The sequence below is a fragment of the Macaca thibetana genome, chromosome 3, assembly GCF_024542745.1.
Source record: "Macaca thibetana thibetana isolate TM-01 chromosome 3, ASM2454274v1, whole genome shotgun sequence".
Taxonomy (NCBI): domain Eukaryota; kingdom Metazoa; phylum Chordata; class Mammalia; order Primates; family Cercopithecidae; genus Macaca; species Macaca thibetana.
Genome location: NC_065580.1, coordinates 109,973,474 through 109,999,654, shown reverse-complemented (window position 1 = coordinate 109,999,654; position 26,181 = coordinate 109,973,474). Strand labels below are relative to the sequence as shown.

General features: G+C 40.9%; 1 protein-coding gene across 1 annotated transcript in view; it reads right to left on the bottom strand.

Moving 5' to 3' along the window:
* RALA (RAS like proto-oncogene A) overlaps positions 1 to 19,891 on the bottom strand; it is an 84,579-nt gene extending 64,688 nt beyond the window's left edge. The window contains exon 1 of the mRNA XM_050783336.1: positions 19,560 to 19,891. The gene's annotated coding sequence lies outside the window, so the exon portion shown is untranslated. The remainder of the gene's footprint in view (positions 1 to 19,559) is intronic.
* Positions 19,892 to 26,181: the final 6,290 nt, after the last annotated feature.

Genomic DNA, 26,181 nt, shown 5'->3' with positions numbered 1-26,181 from the left:
ACATCCAAAAATGAAGCAGATTTCCACAATATCACTACAGGGGTTTACAAATGGCTAATAGCCAGATAGCTTTGAGAGGATTTTTGTAAAGAGTGTGAAGGAAATCAGAATATATAACCCCCAAATATGCTTCTCTGATGTAAAAATTACTTTTTAGCTGAAGACAACTGAGAGATAGCAAACCAAGGAAAATCTCTATCCTCTTCCTTTTCTACCTAAAGGCCGGATATAGGTTATAAATCCTCTGTTACTAGAGACAACTCTAGACTCATCAGCCCAGAGACAGCACCAGAGGAATCTGCAAACAAATCTTACTCCTTTACTTTCCCCCCTTATCTTTACCTTTCCACAGTTTCCCACTCCTGGAAGCCTAAAATCCTTTCCTTTGTCCTGTCATTTACCCACACATTTACTGCCCTTTGTTGAAGATGCTATATAAACCAGAGCTGCAAGCCACTGTGCTCTGAGTTTGTTTTCACTGCGGTTTCTCCCATGTGTTGTATGCTGCACATGTTAATAAACTTGCTTTTCTATTGTTAAACTGCCTTTTGTTATAGCCGTTGTTCCAACTGAGGAACTAAGATGGGTAGAGGTGATCTTTAGCCTTCCTCTTGGGTATAAAAATACACAAGATGACCCCTTAAGGTCTGTTTCAACTCTGACAGATAATACATTTTATACAGATAATCTGAAGCCAGAATTTTTCAATTCTGCATTTAATTTTCATACTAAAATAAATCCCAAAAAGTACTATATGGAAGAAATGTAAGTTCCACACAGTATCCAAAGATATCTGTTCAACTACATGAACAAATTCCAGTTGTATCTATCTACTAAAGGTTTAGATAAGAAGCACTTCAAGTGATAAACATGATTTCCTTTTTTGAGCAAGAAAATCACTAAAACTACATCAATAACACCATCACCATCACCATCCACATCATATACCCAACGTCATGAAAATGAACTGGGAATTATGCTTACTTAAAAAAATTATCCTTACTTAAAACAAAAATCACTTCAAAGATGAATCATATAACATATGGACACTGACAGAGCTTGGGAATCCAAATATATGAACACAGAGGGGAAGCAAACCAGTTTTAAAAAATTGATTTCAGCAATCTGTAGGAATGTAGGAACTCCAAGATGGTCATAACCCCACTCAGAGAGGTAAAGAAAACTACGTAAAAGAAAGTCCACAAGAAGTGGGGAGGTCAGCCACAATTATCAAGTTGTTATCAATGTTGAGATAGGTCCCCTCCCTTCCCTGGGAGGTGGGAAGATGTATGTGGAATATTTTAGCATAAACCAAGTATCATATGTGTTTGTTTCAATACAAAAATGGTTCTATTAGTAATGCTAAAATTAATCAGAAAATAAATGTGAGTTTTAGAAAACAGTACAGGTATTAACCTTCTATTCATTACTTTTGGTTTAACCTCATAAAAATGGGCAAAACTGATATAACACCCGTAAAGAAGTAGACATATGATTTGTCTGCCCAGCACCCCTCCAGCACCCCTTCCTCTCCTTACCCCATCACAACAGGACTAAATTAGCATGCGCCACTTCCCTCAAAAGCAAGGCATGAGACCCAAGCTGGCCAAAGCGCTCCATTTCTTGGGCTCTTCTAGTAGGGCTAGTGAGGAAGAACTGAATCTGGAGATAAAGGTGGCTATCTTCCTGACCACATGAAGAGAGTCTGCCAGTAAAATGGAGAAGTAGAGGAAGAGAGAAAAAAATGGCAAAACTCTGTTTTGCTGAACTGGTTTTCTGGCTCTTACAACTGTGGGTAGAGTCCTAATACCCACAGTATGAGTATCTGCTTCACATGGTTCAAAGCGGAAGAGTTTCTCACTGCTTAATTGTTGAATGAAGATGAAGGTGACTATTCTTTCTTTAACTGACTCTGCTTTAATACTATTAATAGATACATGGAAGAATTATGACCAGAAGATGTAGCTTTTCTCCCAACCCTCCAAGAAAGTCACATGGGAAATTAGAAAACATTAAGAAAGGCTCATGGTCAACATCATTACCAAAAAACACAGCACTCTCTGAGAGAAAATATCTGCCAATCATATATATCTGATAAAAGATTTGTATCTGTAATACACAAACTCTTACAACTCAGTAACAAGAAAATAACCCAATTAAAAAAGAAACAGGAAAAAGATTTGACTAAACATCTCACCAAAGAAGATATGTGAATGGCTAAGAAGCACATGAAAAGATGCTGAACATCATCAGTTATTAAGGAAATGCAAATGAATACCACAATAAGATACCATTTCAGGCTGGGTACAGTGGCTCATGCCTGTAATCCCACCACTTTGGGAGGCCAAGGCAGGTGGATCCCTCGAGCTCAGGAGTTTGAGACAAGCCTGGGCAACACAGCAAAACCTCGTTTCTACAAAAATACAAAAATTAACCAGGAGTGGTGCCATGCACCTGTAGTCCCAGCTGTTGGGGAGGCTGAGGTGGCAGGATTGCTTGAGCCTGTGAGGTTGAGCTCCAGTGTGCCAAGATCTCACCACTGCACTCCAGCCTGAACAACAGAGCAAGGCCCTGTCTCAAAACAAACAAACAAAACAAAAACCAGATACCATTTCATACCCACTAGAATGGTTATAATACAGAAAAAACACTAACATCAAAAAAGACTACAGCAGGTCCTCAAATAATGTTGTTTGGTTCAACATCATTTGGTTTTAATGAAATAGGAGGAAAAAACCCCACATTCCAAAGATGTGTACAAGAGGTTCACAGGCATGTCTAAATTGTCCATGCCTGAGTGAGTGTGGGTGTGTGCATGAGGGCATCCTGCAACAGGATGGCGTCCTGTTCAAGGCTGGTTCCAGCCTGGTTCCCTAAGTTGCTGGAATGGGCTCTGGCCATCCAAGAGCCTGAACTGGAAAAAGCGGGTTGGAAAATGAATGGATGAATACAAATTATTAGAAAATAAAAATCTATAAAGTCTATGATAATCGGACAAATGTATGAAAACACAGGATATGATATAAAAGTGCTCAGAAAGTCTGTCATATTTGTGATTATTTCTCTCCCTCTATTTTTTGAAAGGAACAGGGTCTCACTATGTTGTCATGGTTAAGACTGCAATGACTATTCAGTCTTAACCATAGTGCACTACAGCCTCAAACTCTTGGGCTCAAGAGATCCTCTTATCTCAGCCTCTTATGGAGCTGGGACTACATGCGCACATCACCGCCATTTCTTTCTGAACTGTGTGGTGGCAGAAAGTGCTCCTTACATTTTTCGCTTTGTAAAGATTTCTTCTTTGATTTGACCAATCACTAATGCAACTGCTGTCACTCACTGATTCACCAAAAATTGGGTAATAATCTTACTTGTTTGTATCAATCTTTCTGAAAGGTATGTATAGCTCACAATTATTTCAATGTTTAGAAGTGTTTTGGGTATTGATTTAGAAGTTTGTGATGTTTTTGTGACCAGAAATATGCTGCAGAAACTTAACTCTTGTTTATGTCAATTAACCTATGGTAAAATTGTTTTTGTTATACACCATTTCACTTAAAGTCACATTTTCCAAGAACCTACCTAAGACATTAAGTGAGGACTTACTGTGTAACAACTGTCCATAAAGATGCAGAGAAATAGAAGCCCTCAAACACTGCTGGTGAGGATGCAAAATAATGTGCAGCCACTCTGGAAAACAGCGTGGCAATTTCTTAAGAGATTAAACATAAATGTACCATACAGCCCAATAATTACACTCCCAAGTGTATATACATGAGAAATGAAAACATATGTCCACACAAAGACTTGTACATGAATGTTCACAGCAGGATTATTCACAACCAAAAAGTGGAAAAAATCCAAATGTACACCAACTGTAAATAGATAAACAAGATGGCCTGGGCACAGTGGCTCATGCCTGTTATTCCAGAATTCTGGGAGGCCAAAAGGGAGGACTGCTTGAACCCAGGAGTTTCAGACCATCCTGGACAACACAGGGAGAACCCCATATCTACAAAAAAAATTTAAAAACTAGCCAGGCCTGGTAGCATGTGCCTGTGGTCCCAGCTACTTGGGAGGCTGAGGTGGGAAGAATGCTTGAGCCCAGGAGGGTCAAGACTGCAGGGAGACATGATGATAAATAAAATGTGGTATATCCATATCCATAGAATGGAATACTACTAAGCAACAAAAAAGAACTACTGACACATGGGCCAGGTGCCGTGGCTCACACCTGTAATACTATCACTTTGGGAGGCCAAGGCGGGCGGATCATGAGGTCAGGAGATTGAGATCATCTTGGTTAACACAGTGAAATCCCGTCTCTACTAAAATACAAAAAAGTTAGCCAGGCGTGATGGTGGGCGCCTATAGTTCCAGCTACTCGGGAGGCTGAGGCAGGAGAATGGTGTGAATCCGGGAGGCGGAGCTTGCAGTGAGCCGAGATCACACCACTGCACTCCAACCTGGACAACAGAGCAAGACTCCATCTCAAAACAAACAAACAAACAAACAAACAAACAAAAAAACACATGCTGTAACATGAATGAACCAGAAAGACACTATGCTAAGTAAAAGAAGTCAAACACAAAAACCACATATTGTATGATTTCATTTATATGTACCATCTGGAAAGGGCAAATCTATGAAGATCCCTGTTATACCCTTAGAAAAATCACTGACTTGACACTAAATATTGTTCTAAATTTATGAACAAGTGGCACACTCCTGTAATCCCAGCTACTCAGGAGGCTTAAGCAGCAGGATCACTTGAGGCCAGGAGTTAGAGGTTAGAGTGAGCTGTGATCACACCATTGCACTCCAGCCTAGGTGACAGAGCATTCAGCCTAAGTGACAGAGTAAGACCCTGTCTTTTAAAATAAAATTTTAAAAAAAGAGAGGGAGAAAGAGACATTAGGAGACAACTGGGAAACCTGAATCTGGATTAGATATTAGAGGATGTTATGGAATTACTACTAATTTTCTTAGGTGTTACAATAGTATTACAACAGTATTATGCAGGAGAATGCCTTTATTCTCAGAAAATGCAAGCTGAAGGACACAAAGGTGAAGTTTCTCCAGCTTACTTTCAAATAGCTCAAAAATCAATCAATCAATAAAAGCATCTATACTCAGAAAAAGCAAATGTGGCTAAAATGATAATTGGTGATTGGTGAATATAGGTGTAGGGTATGTAGGCATTCAATATACTATGTTACTCTTTTCTGTAGGTTTTAAATGTTTCAAAACAAAAAGCTGGGAGGGAATAGCACTCTCATTTTAAACCTAACCAAATGTAAAAGGAATCACCAATAAAGTTCTCTGTGCATTTAGAAAGAAGCACATAGTTGATGTATAAATACTGTCATCTTTTTGATCTACCTGTGTTAACATACTGAAACAGAGGAAACAATTGTTGAATGAAGGTCAATAAATGTTCCCATGTGGAAGAACAGCTGTCCTCTCTATATCTCTTGGCTGATAATAAAGATCAAATAAGATAATGTATACAAAAGTGCAGTTTCCATTAAAAAAAAATTAGTCATACTTTGTACCTTCCTGTTAACAGGGACAGAAATACAGGATTAAACCTAGCATCATTTTGGGTTACTTTGGCTATAACTGGGGCTCCTCAATTTTGTAGTCAACACTGCACTAACAATTCACTTAGACAATGTCAGTATTCATTATGAATAATTCCCCTTCATTACTCTTAAACATTCTATTTGCTACACCACAAATTTTAACAGTGTGCTTTTAGCAATTTACTGTTTTAACAGCTTGAAACTCATCTGATATGGTTTGACTCTGTGTCCCCACCCAAATCTCATGTCAATTTGTAATCCCCATGTGTCAGGGGAGGGACCTGGAAGGAGGTGACTGGATCATGGGGGTGGTTTCTCCCATGCTGTTCTAGTGATAGTGAGTTCTCATGAGATCTGATGGTTTAAAAGTGTAGCACTTCCTTGCCTGCTGTCTCTCTCTCCTGCTCCACCTTAACGAGAATGTGCTTGCTTCCCCTTTGCTTTCCGCCATGATTGTAAGTTTCCTGAGGCCTCCCAGTCATGATTCCCATTAAGTTTGCAGAACTCTGAGTCAATTAAACCTCTTCTCTTCATAAATTACCCAGTCTCAGGTAGTTCTTTATAGCACTGAGAGAACAAACTGGTATAACATCAAATACACAAATGTAAAACAGAAATTTTGTTAATGAATCAAAAGAAAAGTCCACCTGGAAGTTCAAACAAAAAGTCAAGTTTATAGTTTTTACAATAAAGAAAGTGTTCTTGGGACTGGACCTTAAACTTAGAGATCTAAGAAGAAAAGGCATATATGATATGCTAAAACATAGATAACTTCATAAACATAGGGGAGCTCAAAGTATCCTAGCAGAGGAAGGAAAACAAATTATATTCACTAGAATGGCTATAATAAAAAAAATAAGGCAGTAACAACTGTTAGTGAAGTTGCGGAAAAACTGGGAACTCTCATACGCTGCCAGTGGGGATGTAAAATGGTGCAGCTGCTTTAGAAAAGTTTGGCTGGTCCTCAAAATGTTAAACATGGAGTTACTACATGACCCAGCAATTCCACTCCCAGGTATATACACCCAAGAGAAATGAAAACATACATCCATGCAAAAACACATACATCAATGTTCATGTCAGCATTATTCAATATAAGCCCCCAAGTGGAAACACCCACATGTCTATCAACTGATGAATGGATAAATTATGGCATACCCACACAATGGAACATTATTCAGCCATAAAAACAAATGAAGTATTGCCACATGCTACAACATGGATGATCTTGAAAACATTATGTTAGGCCGGGTGCGGTGGCTCAAGCCTGTAATCCCAGCACTTTGGGAGGCCGAGACGGGCGGATCACGAGGTCAGGAGATCAAGACCATCCTGGCTAACCCGGTGAAACCCCATCTCTAGTAAAAAATACAAAAAAATAGCCGGGCGAGGTGGCGGGTGTCTGTAGTCCCAGCTACTCAGGAGGCTGAGGCAGGAGAATGGCGTAAACCCGGGAGGCGGAGCTTGCAGTGAGCCGAGATCCGGCCACTGCACTCCAGTCTCGGCGACAGAGCAAGACTCCGTCTCAAAAAAAAAAAAAAACCATTATGTTAGGTGAAAGTAGCCAGACACAAAAGACTACACATTGTGTGATTCCATTTATGGAATCCAAAAATTGTTTGGAATAGGAAAGGCTGTAGAGCAGAGTCCCCATCCCCTGGGCCGCAAACTGGTAGCAGTCTGTGGCCTGTTAGGAACTGGGCCGCACAGCAGGAGGTGAGCGGAGGGCAAGCAAGCATTACTTCCTGAGCTCCAACTCCTGTCAGATCAGTGCTGGCATCAGATTCTCACAGGAGTACAAACCCTATTGTGAACTGCGCACATGAGCAATCTAGGTTGTGTGCTCCTTATGACAATCTAATGCCTGATGATCCAAGGTAGAACAGTTTCATCCCAACACCATCCTCCTCCCCATCTCCCCTGGTCCGTGGAAAAACTGTCTTCCACAAAACCAGTCCTTGGTGCCAATAAGGCTGGGGGCCACTGCTGTGGAGACAGAAAATAGATTAGTAGTTGCCAGGGGCTGAGGGGCAGAAGAAATCAAGCCTGATGACTAATGAGTATGGCTTTCTTTTTGAAGGTAATGAAAATCTTCTGGAATTAGATATTGGTGATAATTGCACAACTCTGACTATTAAAAACCACTAAATTGTACTTTTTTCTTTTTCAAGACAGGTCTGGCTCCGCTGCCCAGGCTGGAGTGCAGTGGCATGATCTCGGCTCACTGCAACCTCCACCTCCTGGGCTCAAGCGACCCTCCCACCTCAGCATCCTGAGTAGCTAGGACTACAGACAGGCATGTGCCACCATGTTCGGCTAATTTTTCTGTATTTTTTGTAGAGATGCTTGGTTAATTTTTTTGTACTTTTTGTAGAGATGGGGTTTTGCCATGTTGCTAGACTGGTTTTGAACTCCTAGATTCAAGCAATCTGCCCGCCTTGGCCTCCCAAAGTGCTGGAATTACAGGCATGAGCCTCCATATCTGGTGAAATTGTACATTTTAAAGGGCAAATTTTATGGTATGTGAATTATATCTCAATAAATCTGTTATTATAAAGAAGATTCAAGTCCTCACTACAAAAAAATAATAAGCAAAGGAAATAAAGACAATTCACACACTAAGAAATACAAATGACCAATGAAATAGAAACTTTAACAAGACAAAGAAATGGGTTTTATGAACTGGACCAAAACAAAACATAAAAATAAATAAGCATAGCAACAACAAATAGCGACAAAATGATCAAGTTTTATTTTATTCTTAGGGACTAAGAAAGCTACTGAAAATCACAAGCAGCAAGTAAGAATGAAGCAGCAGGGGTACAGAATTGTCTTAGCTGTATTATGCAGATGTAAGAAACAGGAAGACCTTGGAGATTAATAGGGTAGTGGGAAGGTTACCAATTATTCAAGCACTAAATGACTAGGGCTGGTGTCCCAGAAACCTAAGACTTCAGAGGATGGACTAAATATTTTAGGCAGAAAGATGATGGAAGACAGATTTCCCTCAGGCTAAAAATGGTAGGGGGCGGGCAGAGGAAATAAGACAACAACAACAAAAAGAACAGAAAAGATCACCCTCCTGCTGAAGCGTGACATCAGGGTAGCTGCACGCACCACAGGACAAGATCTGAGGATCTTCAAGGCAGGAAACCCCAAAGTCTGCCCCACCCAAGTCTGATTTTCATACCAGTGAGGCAGCAAGACCCTGAGAGAAAAAGGTGACATGGGTCACAGGAAAAGTGAAGACAGATAGGTGGAATGGACCAAGGAATGGACCAAGGTGAGTGAAGGCTCCTCAACCTAAGGACAAGAAGAGATCATTAAATACTCCACCTACCAGCACTCCAGGGACAGCAAAGATGGACAACAGGCCAAGGATTGAGAATTGTAAGGAGTTCTAGGAAGGAACTCATTAGCATATGGGGCAATAAATTAATAAACATCCTACCACCCAGCCCTCCTGGGAGAGAAAACAATAGAATAACAGAAAAGGGCAATAGGATGTGGTCTGAGAGTTCACAAAGGGACCTGGAAATCTTGAAATTATAAGAATCTACAGAAAATATGCTACTTGAACTTTCTGGATAAATTAGATGGCAGTGAAATAAAAACACTCTCCAGAACTTGGGAGACCAAGCACTGGTGTGCAACCACCTTCATTGCCATGTGGATGGAACATGTGCAGGATGCTGGGCTAACACCTGATTTCACACCAACAAATCATTCCAGCCAGATGACTGGATCCGCATAAATAAAACCTGGAGAAAGAACTGCCCCAAAGCCAGATGTCCCAGGCCCTACACACTTGTCAAGAACCACCCACAGCTATGTACTCTAGGATTACCCCCCAATGGATAAACTCATCTAATTACAAACCTGATGATACAGTTTGGCTGTGTCCCCACCAAAATCTCATTTTGAATTGTAATCGCCATAACCCCACCTGTTGAGGGGGGGACCAGGTGGGAGGTGACTGGATCATGGAGGCGGTTTCCTCCGTGCTGTTTTCGTGATAGTGAGTGAGTTCTCACAAGATCTGATGGTTTTATAAGGCAGTTTTTCCTGCTCTCGTGCGCACATGCTCCCTCTTGCTCTCTCACAGGCATTCTCATTCTCTCTCTCTTTTCTGCTGACATGTAACACATGCCTTCTTCACCTTCCGCCATGATTTTAAGTTTCCTGAGGCCTCCCCAGCCATGTGAAACTGTGAGTTAATTAAACCTCTTTTCTTTACAATTACCCATTCTAGGGTATGTCTTTATAGCAGTGTGAGAACAGACTAACATCTACCTCACTATACGATCTAGAAATACAAGAAGTCAAGGCAGCACCATATCAATACAAAACCAGCCTTGCTCATCTGCAAAGCACACACACCACTTAAGACTATGAAGCCTAGAAGGGAATCCCTAGATTTTCATAGACCCATGACAGCTTTAGCCTAGAAGAGAAAAGGAGGTCACCCTGTGGCATCTATGACTAGCTGGGTAAAAAACACAATGAAATCCAGAAAACTGTGTAGAGAAGCAAGAAAACTCAGGACTGGTTGTATAAACTGAGAAACCATGGAGCAGTTACCATGCTAAGCACCGTATTTTGCTACCATGCACTAAAAGTTTGACTTTTCCTGCCTCTTGCCACATCCATCTCCTTAAGTATCTTTTGTTAAAATTTAATTTTTTAAAAATTGAGATGGAGTCTCACTCTGTCACCCAGGCTGGAGTGCAGTGGCATGATCTCAGCTCACTGAAGCCTCCCCTCCTGGGCTCAAGTGATCCTCCCACCTCAGCCTCCCAAGTAGTTGGGACCACAGGCACACGCCACCATGCTCAGCTAATTTTTGTACTTTTTGTAGAGACAGGGTTTCACCATGTTACTCAACTTGGTCTCACACTCCTGAGCTCAAGCTACCTGCTGGCCTCAGCCTCCCAAAGTACTGGGATTACAGGTCTTAGCCCCCATGCCCAGTCAATCTCCATAAGCATCTCTTAAAGACATAGCAAAGGACTGCGTGCAACCCTTGCAAGGTATATACATAGCCAGATTATTATCTAGGTTTAAATGTACACATTTGTATATCCATGATGAATGTAATACAATGAAGCAATCAGCACCTCTATTATAGACACTGTTACACTGCTATTTAATATTGTTCTGGAGATATTAGTCAATGCAATTAGATAAGATAAACAGTTAAAAGCATAAACACTGGAAAAGAAGGAAAAAAACTCTATTTACAGATGACATGATAGTATATCTGGAAAGTCTGAGAGAAGCAATGATGAAAGTAATTGATATGATTTGGATGTGTGTCTCTTCCAAGTTTCATGTTGAAATGTGATTCCCAATGTTGGAGGTGGGCCTAGTGGGGGATGTGTCGGTCATGGGGCAGATTCCTCATGAATGGCTTGGTGCTGTCCTTACAGTAATGAGCAAGTTCTCACTCTATTAGTTCATATGACAGCTGGTTGTTTAAAAGAGCCCAGAACCTCTTCCTCTCTCTTACTCCTCTTTCGACATGTGTCACACCTGCTCACTCTTCGCCTTCTTCCATGAGTAAAAACTTCCTGAGGCCTCACCTCGCCAAGCAGATGTTGGTGTCATGCTAGTACAGCCTGCAGAACCGTGAGCCAAACAAATCTCTTTCCTTTATGAATTACACAGTCGTAGGTATTCTTTCATAGCAACGCAAAAGAGGCTAACATAGTCAACTTAATAAGAATTTGGCAAGGTGGCAGGAAAATATGCAGAAATCGACAATATTCGTATTCATGGACAATAACCAGCTAAAAGACATAAATTATAAGAAAACTATAATAGCAACAAAAAAGATAAAATAGCTTAGGAATAAGCAAGAAATGTTGAAAACTTATATGAAGAAAACTATAAACCATTCCTCAAAGACACAAAAGTAGAATTTAAAAAATAAAAAGACATTGTTTGTTTTAGGTTAACATGTCTCAATACCATCAAGATGTCAATTCCATAGCGGGGCATGATGGCAGACACCTGTACTACCATCTACTCAGGTGGCTGAGGCAGGAGGATCACTTGAGCCCAGGAGTTCAAGGCTGCAATGAGCTATGATGGCACCACTGTACTCCAGCCTGGGCAACAGAGGGAGATCCTTTCTCTAAAAAAAAAGATGTCAGTTCTCAATAAGTTAGTATAAGCTTAATGTGATCCTAATAAAAACAGCAATGAGGCTGGGCACCGTGGCTCATGCTTGTAATCCCAGCACTTTAGAAGGCCGGGGCAGGTGGATCACTTGAGGCCAGGAGTTTGAGACCAGCCTGGCCAATATGGCGAAACCCCATCTCTACTAAAAATAAAAAAAATAAGCTGGGCATGGTGGCACACGCGCGTAGTCCCAGCTATATGGGAGGCTAAGGCGGGAGAATCGCTTGAACCTGGGAGGCAGAGGGTGCAGTGAGCTGAGATCGCACCACTGCACTCCAGCCTGGGTGACATGGCGAGACTCTGTCTCAAAACAAAACAAACAAACAAAAACAGCAATGGAATTGTTTCACAGACTTAAGACAAATCGATGCTAAAGTTCATACAAGAAGGCAAGAAAAACAACGAAGAGGAAGCACTATAATAGGGGACTAGCCCTATCAACTATTAAAACATACTACAAAGCCTCTATGATTAAAATGATGTGGTACTGGTACATGAATGGTGAGATAATCCAATAGAAAAAAATACACCCAACTGCATATAGAAGGAACAAGAATTTTTTTTTCTTTTTTAAATAAATGTCATTGGGGCAACTGGATAGCAACTTGAAAAAGGATAAAATTAGATGCATTCCATATATCATACATAGAAATAAACTCTGAATGGAACTAAATGTGAGAAACGAAATTATATGCGTACCAGAAGAAAGCATGTGTAATATGAATTCCTCTATAACCTGAAGGTAAGAAAAAGCTTCCTAAATATGACTAAAACTTCAGATGCAGTAAATTTAAAATTCACATATTTGACTATACAAAAACAATCTCTTGCATGGCAAAAAATCACCACAAGCAATGCCAAGACAACTAGCAAAAATATCTGCAACATATGTCAAAGTTAAATGGCTAATATTCTTAAATAAAAGGAACTTTTAAAAGCTGACGGGAAAAAAGACTGAAAGTCATATAGAAAATAGGCAAATTGGTCGGGCACGGTGGCTGCTGCCTGTAATCCCAGCACTTTGGGAAGCTGAGGTGGGCAGATCACTTGAGTCCAGGAGTTCAAGACCAGTTTGGGCAACATGTTAAAACCTCATCTCGACAAACAAAATACAAAAATTAGCACAGCATGGTGGCATGCACCTATAATCCCAGCTACTCAGGAGGCTGAAGTAGAAAGATCACTTGAGTCTCAGAGGCTGAGGCTGCAATGAGCTGTGATCGCACCATTGCACCACTGCACTCCAGCCTGGGAGGGTCCAGCAAGACTCTGTCTCAAATAAAAAAAAAAAAGAAAGAAAAAGAAAAAGAGAGCTGGGCACAGTGGCTCACACCTGTAATCCTAGCTCTTGGGGAGGCTGAGGCGAATGGATCATGAGGTCAGGAGTTTGAGACCAGCCTGACCAACATGGTAAAATCCCATCTCTACTAAAAATACAAAATTAGGGCCAGGCATGGTGGCTCATGCCTGTAATCCTAGCACTTTGGGAGGCTGAGGCAGGCAGACCACGAGGTCAGGAGAGCGAGACTATCCTGGCTAACACGGTGAAACCCTGTCTCTACTAAAAATACAAAAAATTAGCTGGGCGTGGTGGCACGCACCTACAGTCCCAGCTACTCGGGAGGCTGAGGCAGGAAAATCGCTTGAACCTGGGAGGAGTGAGCTGAGATGGCGCCACTGCACTCCAGCCTGGCAGAGCGAGACTCTATCTCTAAATAAATAAATAAATAAATAAATAAATAAATACAAAAATTAGCCAGGCATGGTAGCGCACACCTGTAATCCCAGCTACTCAGGAAGCTGAGGCAGAAGAATCACTTGAACCTGGGAGACGGAGGTTGCAGTGAGCAGAGATCATGCCACTGCACTCCAGCCTGGGCGACAGAGCAAAACTCCGTCTCAAAAAGGAAAAAGAAAAGAAAGTGGGCAAATACTATGAACAATAAAAAGAAATATTAAAATGGCCCTTAAATCTATGAAAACATGTTCAATTCACTTGTAATAGAAGTACAAAAGAAAACTACACTGAGATACCATTTCTTACCTATTAGATCAGCAGAAATTCAAAAGCTGACAAAACACTGCTGGTGAGGCTGTGGGAAATAAACACTCTACTCTCATACACTGCTGGTAGGAACGCAAAATAGTACAACCCCATAGGATGAGGAGTTTGATAGTATCTAACAACTCTACATATGCATTATCCTGAAGATGTATCTCCAACAATACAAAGATACACGTATGCAAAGTTTTTCACTGTAACATCATTTGTAATTGCAAAATATTAGATATTATTTAAATGTTCAAACAGGACATAGTTGAAAAAACTATGGTACATACGATAGCAGTTAAGAATGAAAGTTATTGATTTTAGTTTATGTATATTATCTTTTCACATAGCTACTGAGTTGTTAGGAGATAAATACTTATTAAGTTGTTCAGACCTAATTACTTAATAAATTAAACTGGCTGGGCGTGGTGGCTGACGCCTGTAATCCCAGCACTTTGGGAGGCTGAGGTGGGCAGATCACGAGGTCAGGAGTTCGAAACCAGCCTGGCCAGCATGGTGAAACCCCGTCTCTACGAAAAATACAAAAAATTAGCCGGACATAGTGCCATGTGCCTGTAATCCCAGCTACTCGGGAGGCTGAGGCAGAAGTATTGCTTGAATCTGGGAAGTGGTGGTCGCAGTGAGCCAAAATCGTGCCACTGCACTCCAGCGTGGGTGAAAGAGCGAGACTCCATCTCAAAAAAAAGAACAAACAAACAAAAAAATTAAACTGTTAGGTGTTTCTTTTGACCTAGGGATGCTGTGAAAAAAATTACTGCGATAATAAGGGTGCCATGAATTGAGAAAGCTTGGGCACTTGACTGATAAAGGCCAATGAAGAAGGCCTTTAAGAGAGAGAAAGAATGCGTGTGTGTGTAGTTATGAGGTTACTGTGGATTGTTGTCAACAAAATTTACAATAGGCTAATGAAAGTACTCTCTCTAGTGTAGTAAGAGCTGTAACAGATGTTATGACAGGACATAAGAGAAGCAACCAGCCCAGTCTTGAAGGTTTTTTTTGGTTTTTTTTGAGGGATGGGATCCAGAGAGAGAACCTAATTGTAATTTTTTTTTGGAGAAGTATAACCTAAACTGAATTCTGAAGGACCAGTAGGAGTATACTAAATTAGGGAAAGGAAGAGAGGCTAGAATTCCAGGAAGAGGAAATGGAGGACTAAGTAAACAAACACTAGCATTCCAGAAGCTGGGTATTGTTAGAACAAAAGATCATCCAAGAAGAGAGATAAGGCTAAAGGGTTAGGTAAGAAAAAAATGAGCCGGGCGCGGTGGCTCAAGCCTGTAATCCCAGCACTTTGGGAGGCCGAGACGGGCGGATCACGAGGTCAGGAGATCGAGACCATCCTGGCTAACACGGTGAAACCCCGTCTCTACTAAAAAATACAAAAAAAAAAAAAAAAAAAAAAAAAAACTAGCCGGGCGAGGTGGCGGGCGCCTGTAGTCCCGGCTACTCGGGAGGCTGAGGCAGGAGAATGGCGGGAACCCGGGAGGCGGAGTTTGCAGTGAGCTGAGATCCGGCCACAGCACTCCAGCCTGGGTGACAGAGCGAGACTCCGTCTCAAAAAAAAAAAAAAAAAAGGAAAAAATATGAAAGATAAAGGGGAAAAAAAGAGTTAGGTAAGGAGCACATCTTGAAGATTTTGTATATGAGATTAAGGCTAAATGGAGTTTGAATTTTATTAATGGGCAAAAAAGAGCCACAAGAGGATTTCAAGCAGGGGAATATCACCACTGTTCTACATAAGAATGGGAAAAGTATCAGATGAGTTCCAACCACAGGCTATAAGGCTGCTGTAGTAATCCAGAATAATCTAGACAGGGCAGCTGAACTCAGTGTTCAGTCGCTCAGTGTGGCAACCTCCACTTTCAATGGAGTACTACGTTAGCTTCTCGACTACATAAGCAAACAGATCCCATGGCTTAGATGATCACAATCATAATCTTTTGGAAACTGGGGGATCTTTGCTAACCTTCCCAATAAATCAGGGAGTATAAGCCATTTTATAATCTAACTGTGTCTTGTTGTCCAAAATAACATTATCAAACCCTGACATTTAGTTTCAAAAGTAAATTCAGTAATAAAATTGGATCCCAGACTTTAAGGAGATTATGTATGTCAGTGTTACATCTATTGCATCTAATATAGGACCCTAGCTGTGAAGGGCTTTAAGAACAGTATCATTTTATGGAGGCATGCCTTTTTTGGCTTGTAAAGACTACCCTCTTGACTTTGAGAAACTAAGTCAACACCTTCACGTATAATTAAATCAAATATGCAAATTCTCATCTAAAATTTACTCATACATAGAAACCCATAGAAGTTTAATTTCTTTTTTTCTATATGGCAACCCAAATCCTTATGAATGCAATAAGGTAATAAGAAAGATGTCTTTAAAAAAAAAAAAAAAAAGAATAACTGTTACTTATGGGGGCCAGATAATCAGCTGTTTTTTACTTAAGGGTATATCTTTAAAAAAACAGAAAGAGAGAGAGAGAAAAACACATTCTTCAAAGTAAGCCTATTTAAAAGTGCATTTTAAAAAGTGCACAGGCTTAGAAGGAGGGAAGAGAATTCTACCAGCACTGAATAGCAGCTAGACCCTTACAAGACTTCTGCCACCTTTAAGCCTCCATCTTAAACCCAGAGAAAATGATTAACGACCTCAAATGTTAAAAACAGACCCAGAACATCTCTGCTTCTTTTACCATTCTTTTACTGTCCCCCTTAGCTTCTCCCCAATTTCCATTAGTGAAAGAAAGAACTAAAAAAACAATGTGATTTCAAGGAAAGGTCACTACAAATAGACTTATGGTATTCCTCTCAAACAGGGACAATTCTGTTACTTTAAAAAGCACTAATCAAAAGAACTGAGTCCAAATACTTTACCAGAACACTGACAGGAACAATGCCCAACCATTTTTCCATCATGGCACACATAGAAGGTGGTAACACTGTATTTGTAGGCACACTGAAGATAGAAGAATGGCTGCTGCTTGAAGCCACCTGGCCAGGGCCACTGGCAACCCCAGGCCACACTTGATGTCCAAGAGAGAGGAATCAGTATCTTTGCCTTCCTGAAGCTCCAGTTCCCAGCTCAGTCAGAACTGCCTTTTCCACAGCCATTTAGGATTAACTGCAATAATACTCAATGCTCTCAGCAATTGTTACTTTCAAATCTAGGCTCTACTATACAGAAGCTAGGTGCCCAGCCTCTGGCAAATAACTTCAATTTACCTTAATAAAGTATGGGAAAACTACCTGTCTTGCAGAAGTGTTGTGGAGATTAGAAATAATTTAAGCAAAGCTCTTATCACAGTGCTTGGCAGGCAATCAACACATGAGAACTCTTATTACCAAGAGGACTACTGAATTAAAGAAGGAAAATCTAACTTCTGTATAGTGGTAATGTCACTGACATAAGAAATTGCTGGTTTCCCTCTCCTTAGTGTCTAAGAGTTAAAACATTTTATAAAACAATGAAAATCATAAACTATCTACTTCAAAATCATAATATTTTTCCTCATTAACATTCACAGCCTCTTATTCCAGTTATTTTGAAAGTAATTGTCCTTGCCACTCATCTACTAAAGAATACAAATGCATATTACACTGATATGCATATCTACAAGAATTGACAGTGGTACATTTATTTACGTTCTGTAGAAGCTAAGCTTGGAAAAACAGTGCAGGACCACCACCAGATACTTGGAGAGGACAGAAAACATCAGCACCTTCTTATTTGAACCTCCCTAACATGAAAATAATCCAACCATCTATAGACAAAAATATTCCCTCACAAATGGTAGACAAGACTCTTTTCTATAATTAGTCCTTTCTTCCTTTGGAAAGTCCTGTGAAGAAAGTGTTGTAATGAAGTACTGCTTCAAAATAAATGATACGTATTATTGCACACTCAGCAAACACACTAGAGAACAGCATCTGGATCTTGGAAAATAAATGTAAAAGAGGCTATTGGTAAATCATGGCAAGGTCACATCAGGATGTCAGAGGATTGCATGTATTCATGCGAAGAATGAACCACTATAAGCATTCTGGGAAGCACCACGTTTTCCAAACAGTGATAATTCCTAATTTCCTCTTTTTGATTAAGATAGGGTACAGTTATCAACCCCAAACATAAACTTGCTGTGTATCACCAGGCAATCTCTTCCTACTAACTCTGAATATGCTCAAGTAGTAAGCATTTAACACTGGAATACAAGTTACAATGCTCAGCACAATTTTAATATAATTTTAACCTTTCAGAGCAGGATAGTTTTTTTTGGAAGGTAAAGAATTCTTTGACTCTGCTGAAGAATGTAAAGACGAAGTAAGTCTGTATGTGGCAAGAACCTAAAACAAAACGAACAGCCTATCCCAACAAAAATAAGCAACTCCTGGATGGTGACTGTGAGATAACCTATACATTCATTCATTCAGTGCAGAAATGTGTGAACAGCTTCATGTTCAAGGCATTCTGCATAGAAACAGTGATAAGTAGGACATGGCTCCTGCCCTGAAGAAATTCAAGGTCAAAAAATGGTGTTTTCAGATAATATTTTACAATAATAGTGTTATTATTTTAATACAAGAGTCAGTTTAGAATAATATTGTATTCCAGGGACAGAAAAACATGAGCTAATAAGACACACTGAAATACATTAATAAACATACTGTAAGAGTTTACTAATGAAATCTGTTATCCAATTTCTGGAATATCATTAAAGTTGCAATTTACTTCCTGGAAAAGCATTAACTTATGATACATGTTTTATAATGTTTTATAAAGGTTGTTCCCAAAACACACTACACAATTTGTAAATTAGGTGCTTTTCAGCTTGACACGTAGGGCGTGGCACGGGGCTTCTCACACTAGCTCAACGACACTTGGATGAGCTCTTACAAGTACGGACATTCAGGTTTCCGAGCACAGGCCAGTTAACTCCCTAATTCTCCCTAAATCCTGAAACAACACTGCCACCCGTGTGCCGTCACCCCCGTCTACTTACACACATATATACAGGCTAAAAGCATGCCAATCACATCTTCCACTTCTAGAAATCTTTCAGAAACGAACCACAGAGGAAACACCTCTCTCCCAAAATGTATTCTCTTCCTCATTTTAGAAGCTAGATTACCTGAAAATGGGCTAAAGCTGTGCAAGCGCCCAAGGCCAGGTAGTCAGTTCAGCTCGGGCAGTCTAATGACTTTAGTCTGAAAAAACATTCCTTTAACTGGCAAAAAACAAACAAACAAACAAACAAAAAACCCTGGGGGAGATGCTTAAAAAGCAGCAGCTCCAGTACGGGCACGGAGTGGAAAGAAAGGGAAGGAGGGGAGAGGGGCGGAGTGAGGCGCGGGGACTGCGGCGGCAGCGGGTTGCCCCAGGTCGCGGGCACCGCCCGGGCGGGAACTTGGGCGCCGTGGACGAGAGGTGCGGGGTGACCTTCGGACGAGGCCAACTCAGAGGGGCTGCCGGACGCGGGGGACCTCTCCGCAGCCGCCCGCTCTTGGGGGCTCACTCGCCCCACAGCGGCGAACGCGGTGCCCCGGATTCCAGCCGGGCTCATCTCGCAGCTCGACCCCGGGCAGAACGCGGGATGTGCAATCTCGGCAGCCCGAATCCGCGTAAGGGCCTCGGCCCGCCGCCGCCCGGACACACCCCCGCCGCCGCCCCGGTGGCCCCAGTCCCTCCCCGGGCGGCCCGAGCGGGCATCGCTCACCTGCACCCCGAGCCAGTCCGCCGCCCCGAAGGCTCCGGAAGCCGCGGCTGCGTGGCTCCGGCCGGAGGGTACTCGGTCCTTGTCGCCTGCGAGGCCCCGCGCCGGGAGCGGTCGAAGGAGGAGTCTGACGGGTGGCGACGGAGCCTAGGCGGCTGGAAGAGGAGGAGGAGGAGGAGGAGGAGAACTCCAACGCTCTGCTCTGGGGAGATCCACCCTCCTCCTGGAGGCTCTGCAGCAGCCGCCGCAGATCACTTCCGGGGCGCTGGGGAGAGGGGCGGGGCGGCTGGGGAGCGACTTCCTGTCCGTGGGCTGAGAGGAGGGTGATCTTGGGCCCGGGCAGGAGAACAATGGCTTGGAGGGCGCAGGCTGCCCGGTCTCCGCCCCCTGCATGGTGAGGCCTGTCTGCGCTGTCTTTCCGGTGGCCCCACCCCCGGCTCTCTGAGCTCGGCGAGGTGAAGTCATCTCCCGGGGGCTCGGGAGTGGCTGCGGGCCTCGCGGAGGTTCCCGGATCTCAGCGGCGTCGCCCCGGTGTCCTTGTCTTTATTTTGGGGACCAGGAGGGGGTTCTTGGGGGAAGGAGGGGAGAGCGGAGTCCGCCATCTTGCTTCTAGAGGGTCAGCTCCTGTTCCCTGGGCGTCTCAGGGTTGAGGCCGCTCGGTGGCGTGGCCGGAGGTATTCAGAGCGGAGCTGGCGACGTGGCTTGTCGCGGGCCAAATCCCAGGAGGCGGGTCAGCCGCCTACCCTGGCTGGAGGGTCTCGTGGCTGCCCTGGGCCTCATCTAACTGCTGACCCCCTGGAGAATTCGCCTCCTCGGACGGTCTGCGAGTTCTTTCTGAGGGGTATCGGACCCCCCCCTGCGATTCTGCGGGTCGGGTGTCGGTGTGGTACTGAGATCATCTTGCGGCCTCATGGCACTGTGATTTGGTAGCTTGTGAGAAGTAGTTTCACTAAATCCGTAAATTTAAGTTAGCAACTATAGATTCTTATGTCTTGACATTTATTCGCTTATCTCTCTTTGCTTCCGACAAATTGAGTACCAACTACATTCCTGGTATGAGCCATTCAAGTATTGTCCAGTCTAGTGGGCAGACAGACATGAAAGCAAATAATTGCTATTGAAAGTATGGTATATCAAGATGTACAGAGTAAAGAATGGATAGCTTTACTAACTGTAGGTTAGAGTTTTTAAGATAAATAGGTATTTTCTACTACAAAAAAGGGGTGGGATGGCAAATCCGGATCCGAACAGAAAGGAGATGCAGCACGGGGACAAATAATGTGTTGAGAAGAATGAGTAATAATTACAGGTCTTAAATTTCAAACTTAGGTTGCTGAAAAGGATGAGGGTAGAGAAGAAAACAGGAGCCAAATCACGAATCCTCTATGACCTGGTGAGGCAATGAGTGGACAGATTACAATTTAAGCTATTCTTCTGTTGGTAGAGAACAGATATAACTTGCGGGGTGGAGGTGGGAGGGCAGAGGAGAAGGGTAAGCAGAGAGCCCACAAGGGGGCTATTGCAGAAGCCCGATCCTGTGTGAGTGGTCGTGAGCATCCAAAGGAGATGGATTCCTAAAATATTCAAGAGACCAGATCAACTGATAATTGGTTGCTAGGGGCAGCTGCCAGATAGGAGAATGGAAGAGGCAATGATGAGGCCTTGTTTTGCTTTGAGGGAGGGGCAGGATAAGGGCGTATTTTACTAAATAAGATAAGGAAGAGTTAGAATGAGTCCTGGGAGGGGACAGTCAGTTTTGGAGTTGATGAGTGAAGTAAGAGTGGTGCTGTCTAATGGTGGTTGCTGTATGGGTCTAGAGCTCAGGGAGGAGCGGGGCTGAAGTTGGAAACACCACAGGTTTACATTACCACATCCAAGCTGACTGCAGTCTTACGTCATTGAGCACAGTTTCAAAACTACTTCTCCTTTCTCCCTGCCTTTACTTGGGAAAATTACTGAAATACCGCATTAAAAAACCCAGTATGGTGATATGTGTCATCCATAGACCAATACTTTAATGTTTAATGGTCTTCTAAGGACCCTAAAGGTCAGATTTAGCAGAAACTAGATGTAACAGTGGTAACTGTTAATAGTATAGCATCATTAACTCATAAAATGAAATATTATCTATGTTTATATTTTAATATTTTAATTTTTTTCTTTTTTATTCTCTAGGAATTGCTCCGTTCCAATAAAATATTTTAAATTTAATCATTGACAACAGTTAAGCTGGCCATAGGTTAAGGATTGAGGATGGTGGGTTGCACAAATATCTGCTCAATGGAGAACTAGAAGGAGAATGACTTCAAGAAGAGTGAGCAATAGGAATGCAATGAAAGACAACCTCAGATTCATTAGTCAGCCTGTCTCAGCTGCTTTTCGGTGGCTCACAGCTATGCTAACCTAGCATAAAGCAGTCAGAAATAGAATAGTTCATTTTGAGCAGAGCTTCAGAAAACCACAAATAGTAAAAGCCCTATAAATAATAGCTACAGCTGCAAACCAAAGACTAATTATTAGTTTTTAACTCTATATCCCTATAGAGCAGCATTTTTGAACACACAAAAATGAGAAACTCATTCACTTACATCGTAGATTATTTAAATACAGTATTCTCAATTTGCCTTGGATAAAAAAGCATTTAGGTGTATTGAACAACCATATAATGGATAATATACTGAACAGGAAATGAGAATAATTAGCTTGAGTCCCTTTTTTGTTAGTTGTTCACCGTATGACCCTAGCAATGTCACTTAACCTCTCTATGCCCTAGTTTCTCTGACTGTAAAATAGAGATAATAATAACTTTCTATCAACTGCCTCTCAGAGATATTATAGGAAATAACAAATTAATGCTATGAAAGCTCTTTGAGGTACTTGGATGAAAGGGCATAATTGTAAGCACATATTATTAATAATTAGCACTAATATCCAGTAGCACTCATGAGCATTCCTGACTTTGCTGCTGGATTACTCAAAGAACATGAAGGATCCTGTTTTGAAATACACTTAGATCTTTTTTCTTAACTTGTGAATTGACTGTTTACTATTTATGATCAAACCTAGTGTATTAACAAATATAGTTAATGAAAGAGGGAAGTAAAAAGAAGTTTTGGTAACTACAACTTTTATGTTCATGCTACTCATAGCTAATACATGCTTTGGGGGAAAATACAGGGTAGATAGGGATTTGCCAGAAGCATGTTTTAGAATTAATGATTAGTCTACTCCAGTCAATTAACTGGAATTTTGTATTAAAAACATCACTCATGTCCCCATAGAATAATGCAGTCCCTATAGAATTTATATACAGTTACATGTTTGACACAATTAAGTTGAACATTCCTGTGAGACTCTGTCATTCTCATCACTGTTTAATCAGAAACGTAATGAAATATATAGACTTGTGAAGTTTCGTCCAATGTCTATCCCTAAAGTAGATGAAATTTTTTTCCATTAAATTGGTGACTTCAGTGTTTCCTTTAGAAAGGTGTATGCATAATGTAAATATTTAAATATATTCATGACTACATAATGTGCATATTTATTTTTATATACTTGCTTATATACCAATTTATAAAATTATCATATAATGTATATTAACTATACATCTGGTAACAACAATGACAAGACTTCTTTGTGTTTTAGGGCCAGATGAAAAGGTAATTGGTTAATAGCCATTTGTCACCATTGATGAAAAATCAACTCAAAGTCATGTTTTATTATTTATTAGAGTTAAGAGCATTATCTATAAGAGTCATGACACCTTGACTGGGTGTAGTGGCTCACACCTGTAATCCCAGCACTTTGGGAGGCCCAGGCATGAGGATCACTTGAATACAGGAGTTCAAGACCAGCTTGGGCAACATAGGGAGTCCTCATCTCTATTAAAAAAAAAAAAAAAAAAAAAAAAACTAGGCAGGCATAGTGGCATTCACCTGTGATCCCAGTTACTCAGGAGGCTGAGGTGGATCCCTTGAGCCCAGAAGGTCGAGGCTACAGTGCCTGTGATCATTACACTGTGCTCTAGCCTGGGCAACAAAATGAAACCCTGTCTCAAAAAAGAAAAAAAAAATCCATGACACCTTAACATTTGTACTATTTCATTTTGTTTTCACAATTTTATGAGATACAAATTGTTCAAAGAAAGATTGCAGTGAGCCAAGATCTTGCCATTGCACTCCAGCCTGGGCAACAAGAGCAAAACTCTGTCTCAAAAAAAAAAGAAAAGAAAAGAAAGAAGTAGGCTTAGAGTGCTGAAAGACTAGCCCTCTGAGACTAGTTTTTAAAGACTTAAAAACTCGCTACAGTTGTCAAGTAGCATACTCAAGCACACATCCTGAGATTCTCAAATATATTGTTTCTTTTATTACTTTATACCAGGGTCACCAGCTTGATATGACTGTTATTTCAGAACGTATTTATAATATGAGCATTTCTGGCTTATTTTTGATTGCCTGCAGCATCTCCAAAATTCAGCCAAACTTAAGTTTTTAAAACTGAAAACTACAATTCTTATGTTTATGGCTGTATCTTTACCAGCTTGAAGACAGGCACTTTGTTTTATTCATTTTTGTATCCTTCATGTTGTCCAAAATAAGTACTCAGAAAATATTTTGGGGATAAATAAAAAGTATATTGTGATGTTTAGTTGAATTAGGGAAAAAAAACTGATACAATCACCTCAGAAACTTTTTTAGGGGGTTGTACACATTTTCAGCACATTCATATAAAGATAGTTTGTTTGGGTTTATGCTTTAAATTGGTGGAACCATTGCCTCAGTTTCCCACTTCATTTTTAATGATGTCATGCCTTGGAGAGATAGGCTTAAGTAGGTGCTGGAGATGACAGTCACCTGTATGATATGCTTCTGGATATGTTTGTTGGGCTTAGATGGTCTGGATGACCCACAACAAAAGGGTCACCTAGAATATCTAAACACAGCTTTAATGAGAATGTGTAAAGAGTGGGGTTATGACAGTTTAGGTCTTCATAATTCTCCTCTTCATGTCGACGACCCTTTTGGACCACGTATTTCTATAATTTTTCTGTCAAGGGATTGGAGGATAAGAGTACTGTATCAGTGATTCCCAAATGTGACTGCTTATCACAATCACCTGTATAGTTTCAAAGGAAATTCAGATTCTCAAGTCCCACTCTAAACATAGAAAATATTTAGATTTAGGATTAGAAAATCTTGGGTGAAGTCCAAGGCATCTGTAACTGTAATAACACTCTCCCTTGAATTCCAATGATCAGTCAGGTTTGGGAAGTTCTGGTTTCAATAACTTGTTTGAGGTCACACGGAACCCTAAGTAGAGCCAGAAATGAACTCAAATCTTTTGAGTCCAAGTTAAATATCTTTTCATTGGACTCCTGCTGTCCTTTTACTGACAATATATGATGGGGTAGGATGAAGAGGTGGGGAGAAAAGTAGCAATTTTAGTTTTTCATATTTATTTTTTTACCATATTCTCATACATGGTTTTAAGATTAAATGAGCTAACATCCATAGAGTGCTTAGAACAGTATCTGGCACATGGTAATTACATATAACCATTCAATGAATAGGTCTGCATTGTCCAATCATGGCATTCACTTTGCCTGGGGTTGCATTAGGTAACATTTTATTGGATATCAACTTTTTCTATGAAGAAAAAAGTGTATGTAAATAAAGATGGAATCTTTAGCCTTTATTTGTCATGGAAGCCCTGAATTTGTATAGCTGAAAATATTTCTATATTGTTTCTTTTCATCTTTTCTGACATATTAAGAAAATATTAATGATATACTTATTAAAAAATTGTGGATGTGTAGCTGTGTAGTATTTTTATATTATCTAATTTAGAATATAAGGTATTTTACATTGTCTTCCTATCACTGAACTAGCTCCAAAATTGATTCTTATTGGTATATAATTAAGTATTTAGTTTTTAGAAGTCATTGTTTGGATTGATCTTCCAGATGAAATATTTCCCCTTAATGAGGTAATAGATATGTGTGGTTCTATTTTATTCCCTTATTTCTCTGCAAGTTTTTTCAGTTTTTCAATCTTGAACAAGTTTTTATACTTGTTAATTATAAATAAAAGTATGTATTTTCATTACTGGTAAGTGAAGAACCCAATTTAATACTTTAAAATGCTCTTTGATACATTTGGACAAAGTCTTAAAATATGCCTTTGGTCAGTACCTGTCACTATGAAAATTGACATCAATTTTAGTTTTTGTTCAGTTTTATAAGTTGTATTATTTTTGAGGGATTACCCCAAACCCAGCATCAATTTCTAGTGGCTCCTGTAATCCCAGCACTTTGGGAGGCCTAGGTGGGCGGATCACGAGGTCAGGAGATCGAGACCATCCTGGCTAAAACACTGAAACCCCGTCTCTACTAAAAATACAAAAAATTAGCTGGGCATGGTGGTGTGCTCCTATAGTCCCAACTACTCTGGAGACTGAGGCAGGAGAATGGCGTGAAACCGGGAGGCAGAGCTCGCAGTGAGCCGAGATCATGCCACCGCACTCCAGCCTAGGCAACAAAGCCACTCCATCTCAAAAAAAAAAAAAAAATTATTGTATCATAAATGGATAGATTTATCCTGGAAAAATGTAGAAGTAGGGCTAG